Source organism: Rhipicephalus sanguineus, chromosome 6 (assembly GCF_013339695.2).
Source record: "Rhipicephalus sanguineus isolate Rsan-2018 chromosome 6, BIME_Rsan_1.4, whole genome shotgun sequence".
Taxonomy (NCBI): domain Eukaryota; kingdom Metazoa; phylum Arthropoda; class Arachnida; order Ixodida; family Ixodidae; genus Rhipicephalus; species Rhipicephalus sanguineus.
The window spans coordinates 65,550,190-65,576,920 of record NC_051181.1 but is presented as its reverse complement, the minus strand read 5'-3'; the positions used below and the strand labels follow the sequence as shown (position 1 = coordinate 65,576,920).

Genomic DNA, 26,731 nt, shown 5'->3' with positions numbered 1-26,731 from the left:
CTAACTCACGCTGATGTACAGAGTGCCTGAAGCTCAGTTCATAAGTTATGGTGGCTGACTTTGCGTGTTAGCGAATGAGCGCTGATAAAAAAAAAGCATGGTTGATCCCTCCGTCATATACAGGAATCGGTATAACACGAAAGTAAAACATGTCTTTACAGAAGAAGTTGAATGTTTACTGTACATGGATATAAGAGAGCTTGCACAATGTCTATTGGTGTTTGGCAGCTATAGCACCGTTTAACGTGAATGAAACCACGTTGACCTCGTCGGATCTCCATCGCGACGACTAACTTCCATGATCAATGATTGAACAAGCCTTGGTGGTAAATGCAATAGCTAACGGTGAGAGCGTAATTAGAGAAAGCGGTGTGACAGCCAAAAGAGTGCCGCTGATTGGGCGCAGAACTTCGGCTAAGGCCCCAATCACGCCGCACGTTAAATATTTTGCAATGAAGGTAGTGGACATGCGGCTTGACCAAGAAAGAAGATAAGGACGTTTGAATTTATTGAACACCGCGGCGGGACTAGAAGGAAATGCAACGTGCGTCGTGTCTACTCTCTAGCCCGGCCGCGATTTTTCTCGTGGCGAGAGTAAGCGGGGAACGCCAAGTTACAGCCATGCGAGGCAGGCGCGCGCGCGTCGCAGTGCTATCTTTAATATGGATGGATGCTACGAGCGAGGCCGAGGCTGGGGCTAACGTCGCTACATCGCGGTTTGTTAAGGCGTTGACCAAATTGCGCATCTCCTATTGGAAACGCGCCGAATGGGAAGAACGCGTACCAACGACGCGTTGCAGGAGCTTATCGCGGAGGCCACAATCATAATGCATTACTTCGTTTGTAATGCTTTTGTAACGTAGGGCGCGTTTGTAAAGCCTCCGGAGTGTTTGACCTTGGCGCAATGGATAGCGTGCCCGGCATGTGTTGTCGCGGACTAAGATGTCTTGGGTTCGACCCCCGTTGATCGAACTTTTGTTCTTTCAAGCATTTCTTTGCCATCTGGTCATGTGTATTTTCTTAAGGAGCCAAGCTCCTTAGGCCCGCAACCCGCCGTCGCCGTCGAAGCTCCCTGCAACATAGATGCGGCGCCGGAGCAAAAAGACAATAAAACGCCGCAATAAACATTGTCAAAACATACATAGTCGTTTGCATCTAATTTCTAAGGAGTTTCGCTCATCGGTTGTAATTGTACACGAAACAACTGCCGATTTTCGACGTCATTTCCGTTACGGAAATACGTCACTAAAATCTAGATAGACCCCGGCAAAAAACACTTTCGTGTTAAAAAAAAAGAGTGTATGAGCGTTCTACGCATCAATGTTGGAGTTGCTTTGCTGGATCACCGTGGTCCCGGAATTCGTGAAAGGGATGCGCATTATTCATTCACCAATGTCCTTAAGGGCTCAGAAATTGCTGTTTGAAGTCACTATATATACACCCGCGGATTCCTTCAAGCGTGAGAGCTTTTTTAAAAATAATTTCCTGGCTTTCTTACATACGCGCGTTTGCTCCGGCGCTAATCACCACTCACCGGCGGCACAATGAGGCATGTCCAATGATGATTAAGTTTGAAGGCTGCCGAGTGAAATGATGGCGACGATAATGACAGCAAATGATTTGTACGTGTGCTCACGTGTGAAAGGCCTATTATAGGTAAGTAGCACTACCGGTCCTTCCTTAAAGAAGCAGTTATGCTGGCTGCTTATTCTGAGTGCAGATACTGCACACAGAATATGCGTAAGTAAACAAACTTCCTCAGAGCTTCCTTCGAAACCCCGGTGCACGTTACGTAAAAACGCCGCTGCTCTCCCCGTGCCCCTAATCACCGCGTCCTTATTTTTTCACCAAGCGTACTTCGAAATCTCGGCTCCTTTGAGCGCGTTGTTGCTGCTGCGTGCATGCGACCCCGCGCGCGGTCATGCGGCGGGCGTGGTTCTGTGGTAGCGACGGCGCTTCGTCGCTTCGGCTGCCGCGGATTGACGCGCAAAAACGCGCACTGCGCGTTTCGTCACGCGGCCGCAGCCCTTTGCTTACGGTGCACCGCCCTTCCACTGGGGTTCCGCGCTTTTATTTTCCCGCCGCCGTGGCCGGGCTGCCTCCTTTTCACAGCAGCGTGATTAGAGACGCTGAGAACGCCGCCTATGCATTATACGCCGCTGCCCGAATCTCGGCTTCTTCCGTCGCGGCCGTCGCGTCATCTTCGTATATTGCGAGATTCTTGGTATTGCGTACTCCAGTGCTGATACAGTGTTTACGCCTACCACCTTCATCAAATCGTATTCATATTCGTTTAGTTAAACCGGCGCTGTTTGAGCCACTGCAGAAATCGCGACTAAAAAGGTTGTAATTTGCACGCCTAAGCTGGCAATCGGAGAGTCAATTCCTTCAATGATTTCGCACAGTCGTGATACGACACTTCGGGCGGATAATCGTACCCACAGCCTCTCATGAGAACGGCATCATAACGCCACCAGTTGCTCATAGGATGTGACGTTCTTCCGCTGAGCTCCAGAGGTCATGAGTTCCCCATCACGAGGTCGCGAAGTCACGTTTAAGGATAGGGCGAAATACACGAATGCTAGTCTGCTTAGGTTCAAGTGCTCGCTAAGAGACCTCGGAGCAGCATTATTTGACGATTTATTGGCAGACCCATCGATCGATAAATTAATCAGTGCATAAATAAAACGAATGAAACAAATTATTCATTGATCAATCGATCCCTGTTGTCAGGCATTTAAACTCTTTCACTTGCAGCAGCTTCCACAAAATGAAGGCAAGGAGGTTCCATGAAATGAAGAAAAAAATTCCGATGATCCCACGCGTTGTGGGAATCGGTTTCACGCGAAGCAGTCAGCGAAAACTTCTGTGCTGTATTTTATGGCGTTGAGCCAAGGGGTCACGAGCTGGATCGACGCGTTTTTGTAAGTGAAGTAGCTGTGTGCACATCGTGGGCTTACCAGGCACGTCGACAACACTGGCGTTTAAAGGGTAACTTATGGTGCGACGTAACGTCAGCCCGCACATTAGAGTACCTACGTCAGTATTATCGAAACGAAGTGCATTTTATGGTGCCATCATGTGAATATCATACGTAACTTTCGTTAATGCATTCCGCTGGGGTCGAGCAATGCTTCAATATAGCTTGCTGAATCATAGGAATACAAATCTACGGTTTATTAGACTGCTACAAAAGCCGAGCGAACACTGGAACTACGATTGGCGTTAACCTGACTTGACGCCTGTATCGTAGGCGTACATATCTAGTGTTTATTGCTTTCTTGTAAAATGAGATCGTCAGCACCACAACCCAGACGTAGATAGATAGATAGATAGATAGATAGATAGATAGATAGATAGATAGATAGATAGATAGATAGATAGATAGATAGATAGATAGATAGATAGATAGATAGATAGATAGATAGATAGATAGATAGATAGATAGATAGATAGATAGATAGATAGATAGATAGAACCGCTCAAAGTGCCAAAGGTTCGCTAAGAAATGCTTCACTTTTTGAAAAGACGATGAAACAACTTTATTTCGCATATGCAGTCGTTAATATCTTGCGTCATGAAGATAGAAGCTATTCATGTAGGAAAGTCGCACAAACTGTGTCTTGTCTAGACTGCTATTTATAGCTACAGTGTGTTGCACAAAGGAAGGTCTGGGTAAGGTGAGGTTTGGTACTTTAATATACGCACGCACAGAAAGATGAGCAATGAGTATTCTTACAGGCGAAAACCAGCGCTTGCTGGTTAATGTATAAGTGCTGCAGTTTCCTGGTACGAAAAAAAAATAGTGATTCAGAATTTACAACGTTAGGGCTCAATCTAGCTGGTACTCCATACTCCGCAATACGAGGCCTAAAAACTCTTAGACAAGAGACGGGAACAAACACAGTGATTTAGAGCTCGGTGTCATCGACGAATTTGGGAACCCACAAGACACCGTTTCGAAAACGACAACCGCACCCCAGAAGACATCCCCTCTTTGTCAGGTCGGGGATACTGGGAGGTTGCTGGCGCCCTGGATTCGGGGCAAACGGTGGCAAAACGTGCACACAGCGCATTTCTCATCGCCGCAGGCCCCACGAAGACGCACGAGCGTTTTCATGACATTCTCCGGCTTCGGTATAAATAAATTTGCCAGCAGCCGGCGGCATGCCCTCCCGCTGCATCACCGAACAAGCCGAGGCGCTCCCGTAAGGCGCGTGTGGACAGAGTCCTTACAAGAGACGAACAACGAAAGCGAGCTGGGGTTACAGAAGAAAGGAAGAGTGCCCGGATAAAAACAATACAAATAAAACAAGGACTAAAGAGTGGGGCCGACTGAGTAGCTGGCGGCTCGGGGCAGCGACAGGCGGCGCAATGTAGAGCAGCGACGCGGCTTCCTCGAAGGGCGACCGGCGAGCGACCTTGCCCGGCGGCCAACGTGGCTGGAGCGCGCCAGACTCGGCGGGACGCCCGCCGCCGCAGAGCGCCGGCGATCCAATAGAAGAAAAGTGAGAGAGCCGCAAACAAGTCCGGGCATTAGGGCACGAAGGCAACGTTTTGCTTTCTTTTTTGCTTTCTTTTTCTTTTTTTCGCCCGAAGCCGGACAGTGGCGATAAATGCACTCTTCCATTACGGCACCACGTGTTGCTTTAAGCAAAGGGCGCGTGCCGCCTGTCGAGAGGTGGCAGGGAACAATTCTGGAGGGCTGCCGTCCCGTTCACCGTAATGCTGACACCGGAGATGAGGAAGTCGCAGGATTTAGCCCTTTACTAGCGCGTTGAATGTGATTGGATGCGCTGGAATAAATCTGTCAGACACGTGTCGCCGTCGATTTACTAATGCATCTACTAATTGGTCGACCGTCCTCCGCCTCGGTGACTCAGTGATTACGGGGCTAGGCTGCTGACCCGAAAGTCGCGGGCTCGATCCCGGCTGCTGGGGCCACATTTAGATAGACGCGAAATGCTAGAGGTCCGTGTTCGGTACGATGTCAGTGCACGTTAAAGAACACCGGATGTTCAAAATTTCCCCAGCATTCCACTACGGTGTGCCACAATGTGATCATGGTTCTGGCGTGAAAATCCGAGTTATAATAATAATAATAATAATAATAATAATAATAATAATAATAATAATAATAATAATAATAATAATAATAATAATTATTATTATTATTATTATTATTATTATTAGGAATAGTAGTAGTAGTAGAATACAGTATTATAGTCAACCGCGCTGATTTCAGGCAGGAAGTTTTATGCATGGAGATGTTTTACCACGCACAAAGAAGGGAACATGGCACTTTTAGATTTCAGGCCTATATGCTCCTCTTCCCGCCACCAAAATTTACGCACTGCGTCATGCCATTGAACTTGCTCCGTCTTGACAGCTTAGGGCAGCGCCTCGATCTGTTCTTAACTTTGTTTTATTGTATGGTGGTATTCATCGGCAGTGTAAATTGTTCGCGCACACATCACACTTCCCATTTTTGTCGAAAGCTCTGGCCTAATTTCTGCATCCTAGTAACTACTCCCGATGTAATTTATTCGGGGCTGCAAAGTGAGAAGCACCAACCATGTACACTAGGGTGCAATCTCGACAACACACTCGCCGCATTCCCAATGGGCTTGGTCATTCGAACAAGGACAGCCGGCTGTTGCGGTCAGCAGTGAGTCGAGAGGAGCACTGCGCGGCGCCATGGAATGCGCCGTGTGGGGCAGTTCGTCCCGCCTCGGCGTTCCAGCTGCCCGGGCAGACATCCGGCGATCGAGAGACCGGGTTGCGTCACGTGTGTGGCCGCACTTCGCGAAGGCAATCGCCAGTGTCATTCGTACGTGTAAAAGGCGAACGCATTCTCTCGACCTGATGGCGGGGGACTTCCCGATAACGGGCACGGCGAGGAGAGGCGCCCATTCCTTAGAAGCGCGGCAGCTGCCTCACCACCGTCTTTGTTTTGCCGATGCGCCGTTCGCTGAAAGGCAAGTTGGCACCGTTCGGCTCGCTTCGGTTCAGGGCCATGACGGGGTCATCTTCGATGGCTCCCGAAGCCGCCAAGCTCGCGCGGCTTTCGAGTGCGACGGGCCAGACGGGTTCGTCTGCGTTGGCGGAAAGCTTCGGTTAATAGAACATGAACTCGAAATAGCGGGTGACTGATGAAGGGGGGAGGGGGGAAGCAAACTTCGCGTGCCAAGAATTCAGCGCAACTTAGAAATTATGATTATGTTATAAGAGCGATGTCAGATTGATGGAGAATGTATTTGCGCGACGCATATAAGAAACGAACCACAATACACACCCAGAGACATCTGCCTCAAAGAGACATTTCTACCGGTCTCTTCGGGTGTGTCGTAGTTCTTTTCTTACATGTGTCGCGCTAACACATGCTGTCCGAACAGCAACCCTTCTGATCTGAACGTCAGATAAATGTTATGCGGGTTTTACGAGACTTATAGCGACCGTTGCCCGATAATCTCCGACGGCGTTGCCGCATTCATCGCCGGAAGGAACAGCACGAACAGCTAACTATTCGTGTATAGTGGAATTCTTGAAGAGAAACGGCCAGAGTTGAGCGTGTATAGTCCTGAGCAACGTGTCACATATATTTAGCGTTCACTCTCTTCCCATTCATATTCAGACTTTCTCACACCCCGAGCGTAGGGTAGCAGACCGGGTGACCTCCCTATATCTTTCCGCTGTTTACTTTCGGTCCCTCTCTCAGAAGTCCCACTTCCATTGCCAGAACGCAGCGCCACGCCCTTCTATCACAACCCCTGTCGAAGTTCCGAAAGAGAAAGATGGCGAGATCAACGATCTTTTCGGTATCTCGAACTTTTAGGCAACGCATGTCTGAGGTCCGCAATGTCATTTGGCCCAATGGCCTCCAAAGACTTGCTTACTTGAAGCATATGCTTGAAGGCTGTCCATCAAAAAAAAAAAAGGAAAGCTATAATCAAGAAGTGCACTCTGTAGAGCTCCGCAGCAGAATCGCCAGATCTGCGCGAGATATGCTAGAGCTGAACGTTGTTGCTGCTGGAACTGGCTAGGCCTGCAACATCGCGTCTCCCATACGGTGTACTTCACGTTGTCCACAAACGTGTTGCACTTCTTCATCACCCTGACATGTAGTCGCAACCATTCGCATCTAGTTGATCGAATCAAGGCTGTGGCGGCCGCATTTCGATGGAGGCGAAACGCTAGAGGCCCGTTTACTTAGATTTAGGTGCACGTTAAAGAACACCAGATGCTCTAAATTTCCGGAGCCCTCCACAACGGCGTACCTTATAATCCGGTGGTTTTGGGACGTAAATCCCCAAGCATTATTATTTTCAAACTTTCCTATTCCGTCACCCCAGCTAACTCTGCAAGATCATCGGCTGCATCGGAGCTTACTTGTTGGGGCCCCTCCTTGCCAACATCCACGCAATGTCGTTACCATTTTCGATCGGGACCTGCGATCGCATAGCTCCCACGTTCCTGTATGCGTCGACAGCGGCGGAAACGTTCTCGCTTGTGCGGCCAAGCGATGCCAAATGCCGACACGCTCGGCGTCCGTGTAGTACGCAAGGCTAAACACGCGTGAAAGCAACCGAGTAGAAAGTGTAGGGCGGAAAGAAAAAAAAAAATTAAAGCCGTGCCCGTGGCCGCATTACACGTACGCTTTCCAGAAAAAGCACACCTATACACTGCTCTCGGGACATTGCCTCTCTCTTTGCACTGCATTTTTGTTTGCTTTATCGTCTCTTCTTCTCATTGTGATGCATAACGAGCGCTGTTGGGTTGCTTGTTCGGAGCAGAGCCATTGTGTTAGCAATGACTCTGCAGGGAACACGTAGCTTCATGCAAACTATGTTGAAAGCGTATACGACGGTATGGAGCCTACATAGAGGTTAATAAGACGTCTCGCCACTCCCTTTCTTTGAGTAAACGCATCAGCTGGTGCACAAGATTAATGATAAGATACTAGTATATGGGTCTTTACGTTCCAAAACCACGATATGATTACGAGGAACGCCCTAGCGGAGGGGGTCGGAAATTTAGACCATCTGGTGTTCTTTAACGTGCACTGACACCGCACAGAACACGGGCCTCTAGCATTTAGCCTCCGTCAAAATGCGACCTCCACGGCGGGGATCGAACCCGCGACCTACGCCTCAGCAGCCGAGCACCGTAACCGCTACACCGCGGCGGCGGACTGGGGCACTAGATTGTGAGCAAAGGTGGCGATTCGAGCGCTACATAAAGCTTAACCTTTCGAATGGCGCTCCTCAACTGTGCACAACGTTGTCAGTCAGTGAAAATGCAAAGTCGGCAGTATCATACTCATAAATAAAAAAAATTCCGAGGTTTTACGTGCAAAAACCAAGAAATGATTATGAGGCACGCCGTACTGAATGATTCTATGTTGTTTAACTTTGTATGAGCGTGAAGCTCTAGGAACAATAAATTAGCGTTCGTCATTTGAACCGCATAACGGAACCACCAAATTTCTTCGCCATACCGTCGTTTAATTAGGCAGGGCATTCAGTTTCCATACAGTGTGACTCTACTTTTGAATACGTGTGCGGGAAAACAGAACACTTGATTGAACAGTAGATTTCATAAGATACGCACTTGTAAGACCGCTGCTTGCCTGCCGAGTTGCCAGGTTTAAACAGCGAGTGCAAGGTATACTAAATGCGGTGTTGCGTCAGAAGCGGCATGTTCAAAGAGGCTACGTTTGGGGCGGCCATGTGTTTAGTGTGCAAGGCTGCGCTAATGTTGTTTCTTCTTAGTGATATAGACTTAGGCACGCTCCGACGACAGCTACATAGTAACAGCGACACCTCTTATATCTTCTCATTTCAACAAAAGGCTCGAAAATTAAAACGCATGCGCCATTAAAACAGGTGTACTCCTACCTCTGTCCTCAGGTTACAAGGAAAATGGCCAGTCGCGTTTGTTTATGGTTCTGTGCGCGTTCATGTTTTATTTACGCGCCTGTGCACATTAGTATGTGCGCGCTGACACTCGGCTTTTGACGATAAGGGTGGAAGCGGGTCATCGATTGAGCGATTGCCAGAGAGAGGTTTGCTGCGAATTGATGCATTCCGCATCTAGGTTATCCGGAGGCTGCTTCCAATTTAAGCTGCCCCGTAAACACTCAACCAGGAAGATGTATAAAATCTGATAGGAAACTTAAGGGGCTGCTGATATTCGGTCTTTTATGAATCGCGGCCAAGGTTTTCATGAAGCTGGCTTCTTAACTGGAAACACACACGCGAACGCACGCACGCACGCACGCACGCACGCACGCACGCACGCACGCACGCACGCACGCACGCACGCACGCACGCACGCACACACACACACACACACACACACACACACACACACACACACACACACACACACACACACACACACACACACACACACACACACACACACACACACACACACACACACACACACACACACACACACACACACACACACACACACACTTTTTTTATAGAAGCTGCTTGGCCAGCGCGAGTCAAATCATAGGGCGAAAAAATTACGCAGTGACATTTATAGACAGAAAAAAGATGCAATAAGTAAATAACTAAAAGTGAACCTCGTACTAAGGTTATAAGAGCACATTACCATATACTCTTCAAACACTCTTGTTCTCTAAGCGTTCAGTCATATATTATATTGCTATTGCTTTACTGGACCAATATAAACAGACACTGTCAACACTTGGAAGTATATACGAGCTGTATTCAATGATGGCCTGTAGAAGGTGCGTGCATTTCTTTACCATTGTTTTAGAATAACAAAATGCGAACGACGTGCGTCTGTTCGCTGCCTTACGTTACACCCTGCCGTGGGCATTCAATCTCGCTTGGCGAGTGCTGTTCGGCCGGGTGAAATTTTTAATACCCCTGTTATCTTCGGTCTGAACGCAGAGAAGTTTTGGTTCTGTGCTGGATTAATAGGGTGAGTTCATTACAAGATGGTTTATACGGCGTTTGTACAACCTTAATTTATTCATCCCTGCTGCACTAGATGCACTCTGCTTTTCAGTTTCAGGAGAACCGCAATTCCTGGCAACTGACGATCGTGTAATCAGGGCGCTTCAGGGCGCCGCCATTCTCTCAGCCTCTTAGTGCCAACGCTCTTAGGTCATGTACCACGACCACATCAGCGTTAAAAGGCCTGGCATGCACACTGCTTCTGGCTGTGTTAAGCTTTTAAAAGTCTTCATATTCACTGAGAGACACCTACATCTCTTCTGGAGAGCTCTTGTCCATCTGTTCAGCGCGCCTTCCTTTTCCCCCTTTTTTTTCTATGCCTGACTGAGCGGTCACTACACTACTCGCCCGAGTTGAGCTCATCTGCATGCCTATGCACCACCGCTACTGACACCATTTCGCGCGGAAGAATATAACGTTCCTGTTATACCCGGTTAAATGCAAACACACCTGTTTGCGTACTGTATATACTGGTACACGTGTCAGTCGTGAGCAAGACGGGGACATGGCTAAAATAGGAGTACTTGACCAACCCCTGCGTGTACGCTGAACATACGAGAGCAAGGTTCTCTACAAAAGTGTGTCACGCGATCCGAAAGCAAACTACGTCTTCATCGACGTATGTTTTCTTCAGTTCAGTTCACCGAGTCCAATATTTACCCGCAGTGTGATGTGAAGAGACGCATCGCCTAGCACCTTGTACCTGCTAAAAATATTTCACTGTTCGACAGGCCTTAGAATGCCGTGAAACACCAAACATTTGAGTCGTGTTGCGAAGCAAGCTTACGCGCAATGTTAAGGGAAAGCCGCCTAACTACGCAATGCATGAAAAAGAAAGGAGGACTGCCACATATGTCGTCCGGTGGTATTCTTCAAACCGGTGACGCAGCGTTATCCAACTGATCACTTCGTCCAAACATGGACACTTTATCGGAAAGCAACAACTGAAAGAAAAACAACAACATAGAAAGCATAGAATTAAATTAGTACACATTCCCTAAGTAATGAAATAGCGTGCCACATGTCAACGGTCAGTTTTCAACTATCTTATCGGTCGTGATGGTCCGCGAAAAGGAAGGCAATGCAGCTGGTATGAGATTGCTACGAACGAATGTGGATCTGCGGCTTGGAGGGTCATGTGAATGAGGTGCATGTAAATATCAACATAAAGTTGATTTACAGAAAGCGAAGTTAGAGATTGAACATAAATGTACCGTATAAGTAAGACTTAAGTATACTTAGTGACAATTAGGGTCTTACCGGTGTAAATCACATTTCTTTTTTCATTTCTGGATACACGGGTGAGCGAGTGGAGCGAGAAAGAAGGATATCGCGGAGTTGTGAACATTACGTCGAAGCATAAACCACATATAAGGGAGACCAACATTTCTTTAGTGATATGCTGCTGTGTGAATTCGATATTTTAGAATACAGTTGTGCTTCCAGAGGTATCTGACGATTTTACGAACTTCATTCTCATAATGATCGTAGTACAAGAAAATACACTGACCACCCAAATTCCACATGGAAAAGCTTTTTTTCTAGTGGACTGCATGTATATGCGTTCAAGTACTGCTGGTTTTGATTCTTGTCGATGCTGTGATCACGTCTTGCGAATGTGGCGGCGTTCCTTAAAAGTTCTTTCTTTTGTGTCTGCTCTTTGTAGCTGCCTTCTCGGCGACGACAGTCGGCCAGACCGAGACGACAACGACGACGCCGGCAGCGACAACAACGGAAACTCCGGTAAGTACAGGAAAGCGACTTGCCCGAAACAATTGGTTTGCATTGCTGTTTGTATGCCAAAGGATTGTCGCACAAACTGAGGAGCGGCTGATGATTTATTGCAATCGAAAGGAGCTCGAAGAACGAACAGGCAAGAAGCTGTACGCTAGAGGTGTGCACGGGCTCCGGGTAGCCCGAAAGCCCGAGCCCGACCCGGCCCGCAGGCCGGGCTCGGGCGGGCCGACGCATTTTCACCTCGGGCTGGGCCGGGTTCGGGCTACTTACAGTTTTATCGGGCCGGGCTCGGGCCCGGCACAAAGCCCGACTCAAGCCCGAAATATAGGGAATGAGCGGTAATTGTTTTCCGGCACGCATGCCGCGCCTTTTCCGCGACCGCCCTTTACCGCTTTTCCTCTCCATTCGCTACTTTAAACAAAAGGGGAGCAGGTAAAGCACTGACTCTGTTGCACTCCGACGAACAGAGAAGTAACACCACCCGAGCTATAGTGATGGCGCCACGCGACTGTTCGCGTTAGATATGAGTGAAAATGCACGCGACAGCGACCCGACGTAGATCGCCTTCGTGCAAGCTGACGCTTGCATGGACATACCCCATACACGTGACGGCTTTGGCGAGCGAACTCCATTGTTGCTGGCATGAGGCCGTCTACTTGTAATTTGTAAATCTGTGTAATAGAGACTGTTCGTCGTGCGTCGCTTCATCATATTCGATATGCTCAATAAAATGCCAAATTGCCGGAAAACGATGTTTTGTTTTCGCAGCGAACCTTCAAAAAGCCGGGCCGGGCTGGGCCGGGCCGGGCCGGCCCGGCTGTGTTTTCGTACGTCGGGCCGGGCCGGGCGGGCTCGCAGCCCTTTGCCGTCGGGCTCGGGCGGGCCTTCCACAAAGTCCGCGGCCCGGGCCGGGCTCGGGCTCGGAAATACGGCCCGTGCACAGCTCTACTGTACGCCGTCGGACTTTTTTCTTTTTGAAAGTTTCCCATTCTGGTGAGGAGAGATTTGAAAGCTGGTCCGCACAGTAGGGCGAATAGGTCATATGAAAAACACAAAAACACACAAACGCGCACGCACACACACACACACACACACACACACACACACACACACACCACACACACACACACACACACACACACACACACACACACACACACACACACACACACACACACACACACACACACACACACACCACACACACACACACACACACACACCACACACACACACACACAACACACACACACAAACACACACACACACACACACACACACACACACACACACACCAGGGGCGTAGCCAGAAATTTTTTTCGGGGGGGGGGGTTCAACCATACTTTATGTATGTTCGTGCGTGCGTTTGTATGTGTGCGTGCCTATATACGCAAGCAAAACTGAAAAATTTCGGGGGGGGCGGTTTGAACCCCCCCAACCCCCCCCCTTGGCTACGCCCCTGACACACACACACACACACACACACACACACACAAGCAACACTTTCTGTAGTGACGTTTTAGTCTCCTGTGAGGCATGAAACGAGGCGGACCAGCCGTATGTATCAGAGTTCCATATGTATTCTGAAAAGATCTTCAATAAGTTCCATTCGCGGGCAAGCTTTATAGGAGGATGCTCAGTTACACAGTATTGGGATGTAATGAAATAAAACTGATGATAACTATGAAAAAGCACTTCACGTACAAATACTTGTAAATCAAGCCGCTTGAAGGGACGAAGTAAAAATGCATGTGTGCTATAATTTATGGCCACATACCTCAAATGAGTAAGAACTGCCAAGCCCTCGTGATCCATATTAAAGAAAGTTCGTTATTAACTGGAAAGTCGAGTCACTTATCCGCAGAATTCGGTGTATTATATCTCGAAAGTAGGGTTGGTCAAATGATTTCTGCTAAATAGAGGCGGCCTCACAACTCTATAGCTTGAGCTGCGCAATGACACCTGTCATAACGCTAGAAATTGGAAATGTAGCATCCTCTAGTATAGCAAAATTATCTTTAAAAAATGTGTTGATATTTACGTCCGCGTGTAGTGTAACATAAACGCACAATGGGCAGGGCTTACTGCTGCCTCTAAAAAAAAAGTCTGATATAAAAGAAATTACTGGTTATATGGTTTAACCACGTGCTGCTGGTAAGGAATCTATGCATCTTCGGCTAATACGCTTGCTTTGTCGGTCACTTAAATCTACATTAATTGAAAATGATAACCTACGTATGCCACGCACGCTGTAAGGAGAAGTCCTTGACTCTACTGTTCGCTACGTAGCCTCAGTCTAAGAAACATACCGTAGTAGAGAACTCGAGCACGAAAGGAAACAGAGGAAGCCGAGGAAAGACTGGAGCGTGAAGTTATCGCTTAGTCTAAGATGCTTACCGAGCAGAATGCGGGAGTCGCGGCACAAGACTACCTCCTCTTTGTTCTATACTTACCTGGAGTCACCTTGCCCGTTTCTTTCGCTTACCAGTCTTCGTCGTTTCTAGGACGGCGAGCTGATAGTCCTGATTTACTCCCTCACGCGGAGCTAATTTTTCACGTCCCTTTCTAAAAACACCCTGTACGTCAACGGCCTCCTCGGCGCTGCTGAACGCCACACGTGGGGAGTGCCGCCCTGGCTCGTAAAGGAGACGCCTGTTCGCATTCCAGAGCCGAGAGAGACGAGCTTCCCTCCATTGTTGTAGCGTTGCTCGGGTAAGGATGGGGCAAGCCATGCGAGGGTGAGGTTCGTCGTGCGAAAGTTACTGCCGGCGGCGTTCGCGAGACGCCTGGCTCTTGCCTTGTCTGGCGGTGCTTCGTGACGGATGAGCTGCCGACCCTTGCGGGCCCGTCTCCTCCGCATAAATATATCTACAAATGTACAACTGCAAATCCGTAGCGCGCTCGGGATGGCTGAGAGACCATTGATAGATCCGGCACGCGACTATGAGGATTAAGCACAGTGGTCAACGCCTTAACGTAAGCCCCGCCGTGGTTCTTTCGTGCCGCGTGACGAAGAGGCGCCCGCATGCTCCCTTGATGTCATGGAAGGTGATGGGGTCATTCGGCCACCACTGTTCTAGCCATCGCGGATATGTTTAGAGGATAAACCATACTACGCAGTCTCTTCAGGTTTTGTGTGAATGAGGGCACATGCTGTCTGTTTGAATATTTAACTATGTATATTTTTTTGTATTTTAGAAAGAAAAAAAGCAGGATCAAAGAAGTCCGCAAAAATGTCCAAGAGTACATAGCCATTTTTTTCGAAAACCTTGCTCCAATACTCACAAACGCAACCATATCTCGACCTCAACAACAATTGGTTTGAACTCAACCTTGCTTTTGTGAGAACCGCTTAATAACTTTACGCACTCTCACTGGAGGCACTGTACCATCCGATTTGAACACATGAAAAATATTTCTAAAAGCTGAGGCTTGTTCAGAATTTGGAGGGGTTGTCAAAGTCCTCTAACGCTAACGCTTGCGCGGCTCATCTGGAGAGATCTGCCCCATTTAGTAAGGTGAAAAGAGCACCTGGGAGGTCCGCAAGCTCATAGCAACTAGAACTAGCGAGGAAAAACCATTTGGACTAGTTTTTTTTTTCTTGTTGTCCGTAATGCAAGTACTTGCCGTACAATAGCTTCGCCCATGGCTCTACGCAGACGTTGGCCTATGCAAGCACGCAGCAGCCGTACGCCCCGTACTGGCATTGGTTTATAGAGTACTGCCTGTGCGGGCGGTTATGTGAGTTCCACGGCTAACAATTTCTCTTTGTATAGACGCTAATGTAGTTTGCAGTGTAAACACGTAAGCTTGATATTTTCATTGAAATGCCTCAGTTTTCGCCAGTCGTTATGAAATATAGATAACATATATAAACAAAAAGTATATTTCATTTGCTGGATTTTAAGTTCTGTTTTGTAATATAACACTTCAAATTAAGAGCAGTGGTTTGCAAGGAACATTATTGCACAGAAAAAAAATGAAGTAGACTTAGACAGACACATGTTACCTCGCTGTTTTCACGGCCGTTGCTGTTGACACTGCTATGAAGTTTCGCGATCCGCGACGCATGCATGGCAGTCGCGTCGTGAGGCTCACAACATGCAGAAGGCTGGCTGGTGTCTTTTTTAATAAGAGCGTCGGAATCCGCGAGTGATCAGAATGCCTCGATGTCATAGTCGCTCGAAAGTGGGCTATTGAACCATCCTATACGCGTGAAGACGACGAAGTGAATGCCCCGCCACGCCTTACTCGATTGATTTGGAACCTAAACTGGATCAGTAAAGCTTGCGCAACGCATGAGCGTTGGAAGCACGTGCCTTGGCATGCTGTTTGGCACCTATGTGAAAACACCATTGTCATAACTGGAAGAAGCACGCTAAAGCTCACGTGAAAACTCTCTAGGGCTTTCAATCTGGCGCGGGCGAACGCCGGCGGCTTTACATCGGCATTTTCTCTTACACCTCGAGGCGTGTTGCGAGTCCTTCCAACGCACACACGCTCAAGCGACTTAGGCTTGCATTTGATGGTCCTAATAAAGCAAGCATTAAGCTGGCGACTGCCAAGGCAACGCTGTGCAGTGCCCTGGCGAAGGGAGGACGTGTCCCAATACCAGATGAGCGAACAGCACTAGTATAGACAGCGCCAGGCCATTTTCAAGTACCTAGAATCCGGAAGAGTGAAATTTCGGTCTTGGCAAGTAACAATCGTGAACCATTTCAAACCACTGCTCTGCTTTCCTTAAAGCCTACTCGCGTGCCGTTCCGGGCACAGTTCCGCTATCCCCTACTTGGCATGCAAGCTGCTTCGCTCTGGCCTCTGACCGCGCAATCTTGATCGCGCGTAAATTGTGTTAAAGCTACGGGACGTGGGAGAACAACTGCGATTAACCTAAAACAGGCAGCGACCCCATATTGAAATGGCTGCACTAAACGGCTGAACCGGCAGCAACATGGTCCCTTGGCTGTCCACTAATTTAGTCCTCCCATTGCGGGCGGGCATTTCGCAGTGGTCGCGTAGCGTTCGTCCGAGAATAGAAATAAGCGAGCGATTTCTCGACAGCTAATCACGTGCACGCTCGAGTTAGCGACAGTCGCGCCTTTTCCTGTTTATGAGCGGCACGAAAATAGGAAGCTGTCCGGGAGCTATAAGAAACTGACTGACCGGCGGAAGTACTCCAATCTGTTTGCACTCCGGAAACGAACGTCTGAACTTGAAGCACCGCCATCTTGTTCCTTCCTCCGAACGTCAACGAAGGACGGTCGCGTCGTTGCGCGTTCGAAATCAAAGCGGCTGGTGCGCTCCGATTTTATCCCCGCTAGTAGTGCGGCGGAAGAAAAGAAGTCCCCGGTGTCAGCTGTGATACAACAGAATGAGGAAACCGATGCGCGACAACGGGGCGCAAATGCAAAGAAAAATTGGGACACTTTGAAACGGTGCGTGTGGGCAGCCAGGTAGGCACGACTCTGTGCGGCTGGTCCGACCTGCAGTATAGAAGCGGACGTGTTGCAGAACGCGTATTTACGGTGCGCCCGTTTAGCATATAAAGGCTCGCGCTATCTATCACAAGCCGAGCAAGCCGGCGTTCTTTCTTCTTCTTGTGCCAGCAGTCTGGCGCGTGGTCTGCGTGCAATAATCTGCGCGGCGTCCCTTTGGATTAGCCCGGGCGCGTGCGGCGGCGACACGAGATTTGCATCGCGCCCGGCCTGCGGCCGCTTGTTCCGTCAGTGCGAGAGGCTGTATGACTGGGACGGCGACACACTTGCGGGCCGGCACGCGGTTATACGAGCGCGGCGTATCTGAGGAAGCGATCGACGACCGCCGCTATAGGCTGGGGCTACTGCCCGTCTCTTGACAACGCCGTGCAGCAGCTATCGAACTCATCCCGAGCCGAGAAGAAGATCGCAGGCACAACGGGCCTTTACTAAAGCTGTGCTGCTCACGCCATGAGCGGCTGCGGACGTGTCAAAAAGAAAGACTGCGTGGTGGAGGCGAGTGTACGGGGAGAAGGGGGGATGTTTACGCGCTGACGCAATTTTTGATCCACTTCCCTTACCGCGAGGCGCCACCTATTTCGGGTCTGTTATCGGAACAGCAGTCGTTTGCTCCCCTTACGCTGCGTGATTATCAGGCTGAGCGATGCTGGACGATAAGCGTTCGTTATATGGCCATCGATAACAGCGGATAAGTTGCGGTGTGCCTCTCTCGGAACTGCAACGGTGTGTCTATTGTGCGGAGCTGATGGATGCGTCTGAGTGAGTGCGATTGGATATGAGCGTGTTGCCGACATATAGCGATGTGAACGTACATAGATTACGGCAGATTATGACCGACATGCGCAAAGTTTTATTTCGTGCTTTTTTAAGACTCTTTACATATATGTATATTCTTTCTCCATCACTGTTATAATCTCCAGGAATATATTTTTGATATTTGGGAACGGCAGGATCATTCAGTGTGCTACTTTCAATACATTTCATCATTTGGTAAAAGAAGAAAGCGTGGGACCCACTCAGCATCGTTCTTAAGTATACATTGGAGGCTGTCTGTACGTCTTTTTTTGTTTTTTTTTTCGATCCATCAATCAGACCACTTGGTGGTTTTACAGTAGCGTGGATGCCTAGAAATAACAGCACTTTAGATAACGAAAGAAAAAGAAAAGATAGAAACAAGTGCAGTTGTTAGACCCTTGCTTATAACACCGAAAAAAATATGGCACCTAGGACATTGATCCCGGAGCAAAAACTACACGACCATCGGCGAACTACCATTTGTTTACGTGGATTCCTGATCAGTGTATAAGACTGTTTCTAGCATGTATAAATGACAGCGGATTGCACAAATCCATGTATTTCTAAATGTGAAATCGAGAGCAAAGAAATAGAAAAGCACACCCAGGTTGACGTGTGCATTGGTAAAGTAAAGGAAAACAGGAGGAATTTATAAAGCGGTCCGGGTGACCAGCGGCGGCATTCCACTGCAGTGCTTGCGAGGCGTTCCATTTGCCCAGTTTCCAAACTTGTCGAGCGACTGCTGCAACAGGGCGATCCCTTGTCCCTCGGCCGCACCCGCGGAAAGAAACGGCGCTGGAGGCTTCTCGTATGCGAATGAATTCTTCTGCAGACGCTCTCGGCATCGGTGAACGACAGGCTCGTGCCACTTAATTCGGCGCCGAGCAGCAGTCTTGAATTCACGAGCAGCGGCCTCTAAATAACTCTCAACACATTCGATCATAGTCACAAACAGTATAACAGAGAATGCTTAAGCTGGGAGTAGCTAAATGAATAGTCTAGAGGTGTATGGCCTTGGCAATTGGGCAAGACCTCTTTAAAAACAAAACAATCATCGTGTGGAGGATAGGAGGACAAACTTTACTGAAAACGGGTCTGGCTAGAACTCTCCTTTTTTTATGTTTTTGAGATCCCAGTCGGAAAATTAAGAGGGAGGGCTGTGAAGTCAGGAGAAGAGCACTCGGTGTTAGTATCGAATCAACGTTTCTTTAGCACGCATTGATACTGTGAGCGTGTCAGGGTATTGCAAGTGACATTTAGTCTCTACTCAGAAGTTTTCATTTGCCAGATGGACTCTAACGCCCTGCTGCGGGTGTCCCTGACCGCTTAGCGATCGCGTAAACGAGAGGCTGCCGTTCATGAATGAGCAAGACTTAGGGCCGAAGACCTTCGACTCGAAGCTCCGATGCGAGCGGGTAGACTTGACTCTCGGTTACAGCAAATGGGCTCTCTTTTGGCAACAGAAGACTGGCGCATCCTATTTAGGAGCCACGTTGCAGACTACCCGCTAGGAAAAAGAGGACAATCGCGCTTATCTCGAACACCGAAGTACGGGCGGCAATTCGAAATTTGGAGGTATATGACCGGACTATGGGGAACTTCGCATTTTTCACTCAACAGACCGCTCGATAATATTTGGTGAAGATACCTACTGTAAATTTTGCAGCGCTATCTGATACGTGGTTGGAAAGATATATAACGACATTGTTTTTTTAGACTCTTGAAAACACGTTGCGCGTGTTCGAAGAAGGGGCCCCGTGTTTCAATATGCACGCCACTCGTCCCGTTCGATCGAAAGGAGAATCTTCGCACTAAACAGGTGAGTGGAGACGCAGTATATAAAGAGCTATTCGCACTCCATAACCCAGTTTTCGATCCCGCTTACGGCCACTCCTCCGATAATCTCGATCATCGCGTTGGAAAGTTAAGCGTTCGAATCACGGCCATTTTTTTTGGGCCGCGGTGATGGAGATGAGGCTGCAGACACTTGACTTGACCGAGTAGTCAAGGCGATGTCTACAGCGAGATCGTATGTAATGCACGCAAACGACCGCGCCGTAGCACTGCTGTTTGATCAACGCCGCGTCTCTTATACTCCAGGCACTCCACGCGCGTGCGCCGTTGCCTGTCGGCGGCTCGTTGGACAAACTACGCATCCCACTTCTCCAGTCTTGACGGACGAGACCGACGCCTCTCGCGAACGGGACCACCGATGATGAGGCCTTGGGCGCGCAGCCCCGCTCGAGCTTTGTGGGTGTGGTGCCTTCGGTCGTGCGCCCATATATAACCATACAAGCTCTGCTAGCCGGCAGGCAGGAATATACTCCGAGATACCGGTCTGACATTGTTGGAGCAAATAATTCCCGTATTATTGTGTCTCGCTTGTAGTAGGAGCCCCGGCGCTTTCGCCAATGTAGCTTAGAGTACCTTGCATATAGACTCGTTAGCACGCCCACGTCGTCATCGAGTTGGCGTAGGCAAGGTAAATACCGTGCGCACTGCTGCAATGAGACGTGTATTGGGTCGACTGCTCCTACGTGGGCGCTCCCGAAAAAAAGAAATCGCGTTCAGAAGTAGCTGTAGCGTCATCTACTTGAACTTTCAATGCGAATTCTTTTTCTTGTTGCTCTTATTATTAGTATTCGTCCTCTTCCCGGTAGCCCCCCCCCCCTGCACCCCCCACCCCTTTCTACCGTCGTGCCGTATCTCTCGCGTCTCCCGTGCCCCATGCCTCTGACGCGCAAAGAGCACCCTCGATATTGGCAAGAATTGAATGCCGCAGCCGCCTCCCCGCTAACATTTTTACAAATACTGTAATTATTCTTTGGCAGTACATACAAGTTTACGTTAACGCGATGTTAGTTTTTTTTTTTCTCACAACTGCCACATTGAATTTGTCATCTTCTCGAAACACATAACCGCAGTTTATTCTTGCATATTCGCTCAACACCATCCACCCTAGTCTTGGCCGATCCCCAATAATTGTTGAGAGCTATTTGTACAAGGAAAACTAGACTTCAAAACAAAGTTTCGTTCGCCTCTTCGTCTCCGAATAAGTATAAGGATGACGACATGACTTGGCTGCTGTCACATTACACTACGCACCTCTCAACGAAACCCACTGAACACACGATGCAGCGAACTAAATACCGCGTTTAGGCTAATTCGTATGCACGTATTATGTGCGTGCTTTTTACATTTTACCAACTATGCTCGCACATTATGGCAATTGAAGGCTATGCTGCACTCTTTGTTTTGGCAGGATAATACCAAAGTTATGATTAGGGCGTCGACTACTTCAGCTTTGAGATTAATTACAAAAGCTGTTAGGTTGCGTTTTGTGGAAGTTCATTATTGTAACGCTTGCTTTGCACCAAGATCCACTAGTGTACAATATTGAAGTATAAACAGCCAACGTGACGTCCAGCAGCAGCGCTAAGAAGGCCTGTTGTCTTGCATAGCAGGAGTATGCAACATAACAGGGCATGATGACCAGCGTAAAGGAGACGAGGCCGTCAACAAAGAACGGGGGATCATGCTACACATCAACTGTGCTTTGTACATTGAACATGCAACTATACGCGCATAAAGAATCGTTTGATCACTGCGCATAGGAGGCCCCCTTATTCTCATTGCCCTATTCATAACCCCCAGTGGCATCGTATTTCCGCAACAGATAAGCAAGCTCCTTGAAAGAGAGTAATAACTATTGGAGTTTAACGTCCCAAAACCACGATATGATAATGAGGGACGCCGTAGTGAAGGGTGCGAAAATTTAGACCAGCTGGGGTCCTTTAGCGTGCGCCTTTAAGTACACGGGTCTCAAGCATTTTAGCATCCATCAAAAATGCGGCCTTCGCAGCCGGGATTAGATCCCGCGACCTTCGGGTCAGCACTAGAGTACCATAACCACTAGACCACCTTGGAAGGTCTTGTCAGAGAGTGCCAACCAGTGACTACGACAAGAGACACAGAGATTACCAGCGCATATGTTAAGCAGAGGAGAGTATTTTGGTTCGTTGCATGGTACAGGGTGGGGCTTCATATCCAAGCGGAAAAGGGTGCACGTTTCAAAGCTGTCGTAGGTAAGCAACAATTTAGCATTTTCACGTTCTTTGCGTGAAGAAGTTCACATAAGCCGTTCCATTTTTTAAAGTCAAAATTTTATATTGGCGGGACGTTACGGAGTGAATACACAAGAAAATGTGGAAGCAGGTCTTTTGAAAGCAACTTGAATAGTTTTGAGAACGTCCTCTATTACGACACGTTTTTTTTTCTTCGCGTGTATTGTCGCTGCAACGGCCATGCAGTGCAGATTGTGCATTGGCTCAGACGGGCTTCACAGGGTGCAATGACTTATCTGAGAACAATGAAACATTTTTCTTGCGCTGCGGTGTGAATTAATTTCGCGAAAGGTATCCTCCAGGAGCTGCACTTACGGGCACCTTGCTTTTATCAGAACCCATAGGTCTGAATACAAATATATGAGATGGATAAAGACGAAGAAAAACTAGAAAGAGCTGGTGCATGTGTGCGTGGTCGTTGACAGAATTACGCAGTAGTAGGCGCTTGCACAACACAACGGTATTCATTAAGAGAAATAAAAGGAAGAGCACCATCACGAAACTGCCTTCATTGCCACGACGGTCCAGAGACGTGAGTTCCGGGAAGGGAGGAAGTGCAATGTTCGCCAAAATGCAATGACAGATGTATTGCGTGTAACTTTCTGTCGGTGTACAACTAGTCCGGCTTGACTCTACCGCCCCCCCCCCCCCCCCACCTCTCCCTCCACTCACAAGGACACAGCTGTGCCGCTGCCCTCTTTTCTCACCATCCATTTTTCTAATGAGAAATCGGCGCCTCTCCTTAGGTCGCTGATCAGCTGGGCAGATGTTCTAGAAGCATCAACGCGAACAGTGGACCGTCATATATCAGTTGCAATGTATCAGACCTCCTTTTGCTAAATCAAGCTCGAGGAAAAAGGATAAGATATTACGTTGCCCGAATTACGACAGTTCAGCGATCAGCGTGTTAAAACTCAGATGTCGTGTACGCGCCGGCTGCATGCAAGAGTTCATCTCATTCGAGTTCTCGCCGTCTTTCTGGAAGACGCACGACGCAGCCTACCAACGCTGAATACTATTAGAAATGCCGTTGACTGCTTAGATTACTGCTTTTACGCAGGAATCTGAGAGTCGGAAGTGAGCGAAGTCCTGTCGGTGAAACTGCTGTAACGGGTCTCTTTCCTGGATGATTCGTCGACAGGCTTCGCACAGAGATTGATGTACCTTTAGAGTTTTTGTGTTTTTTTTCCTTTCACCTGTTACTTCTTGCTCAAGCATTCGCTACAAGGCCTCGAACGCGGAAGAGTCTTGGGTCACTTACGACAGCGCGTTAATTGGAGCACTGCCGATACGCCTGCCTGGAAAGCATCGCTGCCAATTACTCGGGTCCATTGTTGCTCAACCGCGGCCAACGCCTCCTGCAAGACGGCGGTGAAGCCAGGCGGCCGACGCCTGGGGCGAGAGTGAGAGTGAAAGACTTTTAATAGCCGTGTCTCACGGCTCGTTAAGCTGGCATTCCGCTAACACAACGCTTCTTGCTACGCGCGAGCCAAATAGATCGCTCGGTTACTGGTTGCATGCTTCCCGCTACGCCATTAGGGGCGTGTAATGGCCATGCGCAGTTGAACGCGCAGTATTCACGCGTAGGGAAAAACAAACTATGCCGAAGGGCACAGGGCATGTCCCGTGTCTCGCTTTCGCTTTCTTCTTGCGCATTTTATTTCTTACCGTTTCATGACCTCCCTCTCGCGCTTATGCGCTGATGTTCCGGCGTGTGCTTGTGAACCGTCAGAAAAAAAGAAAGGACAAATGTAGTAAATGAAGCCTCTGGGTTTTATGTTGCTATGCTGGCAAGTTTTCCAATGGGTCCGTGGTATACAGATGGCTGAAGCGCATGCGAATATGGAATAATGCATTCTGGTGGTTTACTGGTATCGCCAAGAAAGCATTGTAGAAGCACGGGACGATAATTTAGGCTCAATAACGGGTGCGATTAGCTCTACAGAAGATGCGGCTGAACGTTGTCGACGCTTGTAATGTTACGTTTAAAGCGTGAATTACGTGCCGGGAAAAACTAACACCAGACGTCAATTCAATTTGTGGAAAATCATAGGAATTTTCATTACATTAGACGCACGTGCCAACGAAAGAGACAGAGAGAGAGAGAGAGAGACTTTTATTTGTACAATAATAAAAGCCCTTCCTAAAAGAGAGAATTACTCGAAAGAAGGGACGAGAGAGTATACTTAAGCACTCGTACTGCTGAGCCACGGTTGCCAGGTTTGTCTACATTGCACCGATTAGGCTCATTTATTAGACCGGTGGCGGCAGGAAAAAAAAACGACTTGCCTACTTGGTAACTTTCTTGTTCCCTGGATTTGAACTAAACTGTCAAAGTTGCCAAGACGGTTTTTCAGCCGCTACTAGCTTAAAAGATTGGCCTAATTGACGCAAAGCAGGGAAACTTGGCATCTACGTACCACCTTTACCATTTGTCCAAGTTATTCAAGGCATGCTAGCGTGCAGTGCTTTTTTGGATGCTGTCTTGATGTTTGATGGTAATTCACCGCAATAGCAAATGCGTGATAGTTGGAACGCCGGCAACCCCGTGTAGTCCGAGTGAAAAAAAACTTTGAAGTCGTGATTACAGCATCGTACACGTGGAGTTGTAGCCGTGTTCCGAGCATATGAGGCTAGCTACATAAGAAACGTGGGCATGCGAAGTTCGAAGCTACGCATGTAAGCTACGCATGTGAGGTCATTTTGGACAGCTTATCCGTTGCGTGTCATCGTGAAGGCTTCCATTTAGAGAAAATGTGCCAGAGATGCACTGCACGAAGAACTGTGAGCGTCGCAATCAACAGGAACCGACGGAGGCGTAAACAAGGGGGTACAGTGTAATGATTACGGTGTTTATTATTATTTTTTTTTTGCCTTTAATGACGTACGAGACATATCGCAGCAAGAGTGGCGCCTTTGCTTTCATAGAAACGTAATGATACTATTCTGAATGAAACAATTTTTCTCGTGAGTGTGCGTTTTGAAGAAATCATGCTTTTCACCGAGTAAGCCTACACGTATGCTTGTTGCGCGCAAAGAAAAAAATCTTGCTTTTCCTGTCAGGGTCGAAGTGCCAGTGAAGAGGCACTTGTTAAGAACACGCGGGCGCTCGCCATGATGTTTCCGACTGCCATCTTAATAGCCTCTGTCTTATGTCGTCTGCATCTCGATAAGAAACTTGTCCGATCAAGTGCGTGTTGCGTAAGCTTGCCTACCTGTTAGGCATTACGCATGCAGACATGACTGATAATGCCTCAGAGCTGATTTCTCGCCTTCTGGTCCCTACAGAACCGTCTCGGTATACATAGCCAAATCATCTGCGCGGGTGTAAGTCAGATAGGCAACACCGACAGGGAATGCCGGCGAGATTCCATTGGGATGCCGAAACGTCGTCGCGCTAACGAAATCGAAGACTCGCTAGATGGGGGCGAAAATGAGGTTTCCAGGAAAGACGGCGTTCATCTCGTCTCGCGTCGACGGCGAGGCGCCATCAACACGTGGCGGGCCTACCGATAACGCGGCGTCGGCAACACGCTGGGCTTTGATCGATTGGCGTTGCGCGTGGTATGCACGCGTCTACCTGTGATCCGACTGACTCACTTCCAGTCGCGGTTCCGCGGTGACGTCATTGCCATATCACCTGGTATACAGTCGCTGGCGCTGTGAAAATGTGCCCCGAAAGGAACGTCGAACGGACCACCGGTGGGGAAGGGGACGCTTAAGATATATAAAACAACGTTAATCAAGAATATACATTACGCAATAGTGAAGAGGTGCGCAGACAGGTTGACGCCAATTGTCACGACTGCAGTCGATGGTGCGGTTGAGGTCTCATTGCGTGTAGTATGACGGAATAAATTAGCCTTGTCCTCTGTTTGAGTTGCCGTGAACGTTTCCAACAATATTAAGCGCCTGCTCTCAGAGTTGTGTCACCGTCATTTTCTGAATGACACACACAATGTCGAAAGCCCGGCGTGCTAATTTCTATAACAGTGCGTCGCAATAAGTCAGAACAGCAGTCCTAATTTCTTAGGGAATAACCAAAGCCAAATGGAACCTTTGCAACGGCTATCTCATGGCGTTGTGACAATCTGCCGTGAAGGGAACATCGAATAGTCGGTTGATGGAGACATGGATGGTGCAGATATATAGAACAACGTTAATCAAGACGATCCACTACGCAGTAGTGCAGAGGTTCGCATACGGATTGCGCCAATAGCCACGTCTGCAGCCGTTGGTTTGATAGAGGTTTGATTGCATGTGGTATGACGGAGTAAATCAGCCTCTGCTTCTGTTCGAGTTGCCAACAATAGGCTTCCAACAATATTAAAGGGGTATTGACACGAACGTTTCCAGTTGTCGTTTTTTTTTTGTTCGCATCAAATGAAAGGTCAAGCCCTCAAGAGCCTAGAAAAGGTAGTGCTACGCGCGAGTGCGTCCTGAAAAAAGTAATTACAGTATGTTTTTAAAAGCTAGTTTCGGTTCCCACTGCACCCTGACGTCACAACACGGTATGAGCTTCTCGTCACGTGCTCGCACAATATATGGTGACGTTTCCACGGCCGCTCCGCACCGTGGCTGCGTT

At 48.4% G+C, this 26,731-nt stretch overlaps 1 protein-coding gene across 3 annotated transcripts in view; it reads left to right on the top strand.

Moving 5' to 3' along the window:
- The window catches only part of LOC119395845 (mucin-12-like), a 167,778-nt gene that overhangs the window by 102,523 nt on the left and 38,524 nt on the right, over positions 1-26,731 (top strand). For all 3 annotated transcript variants that reach the window (XM_037662850.2, XM_049416788.1, XM_049416787.1), the window contains exon 2: positions 11,662-11,738. The gene's annotated coding sequence lies outside the window, so the exon portion shown is untranslated. The remainder of the gene's footprint in view (positions 1-11,661; positions 11,739-26,731) is intronic.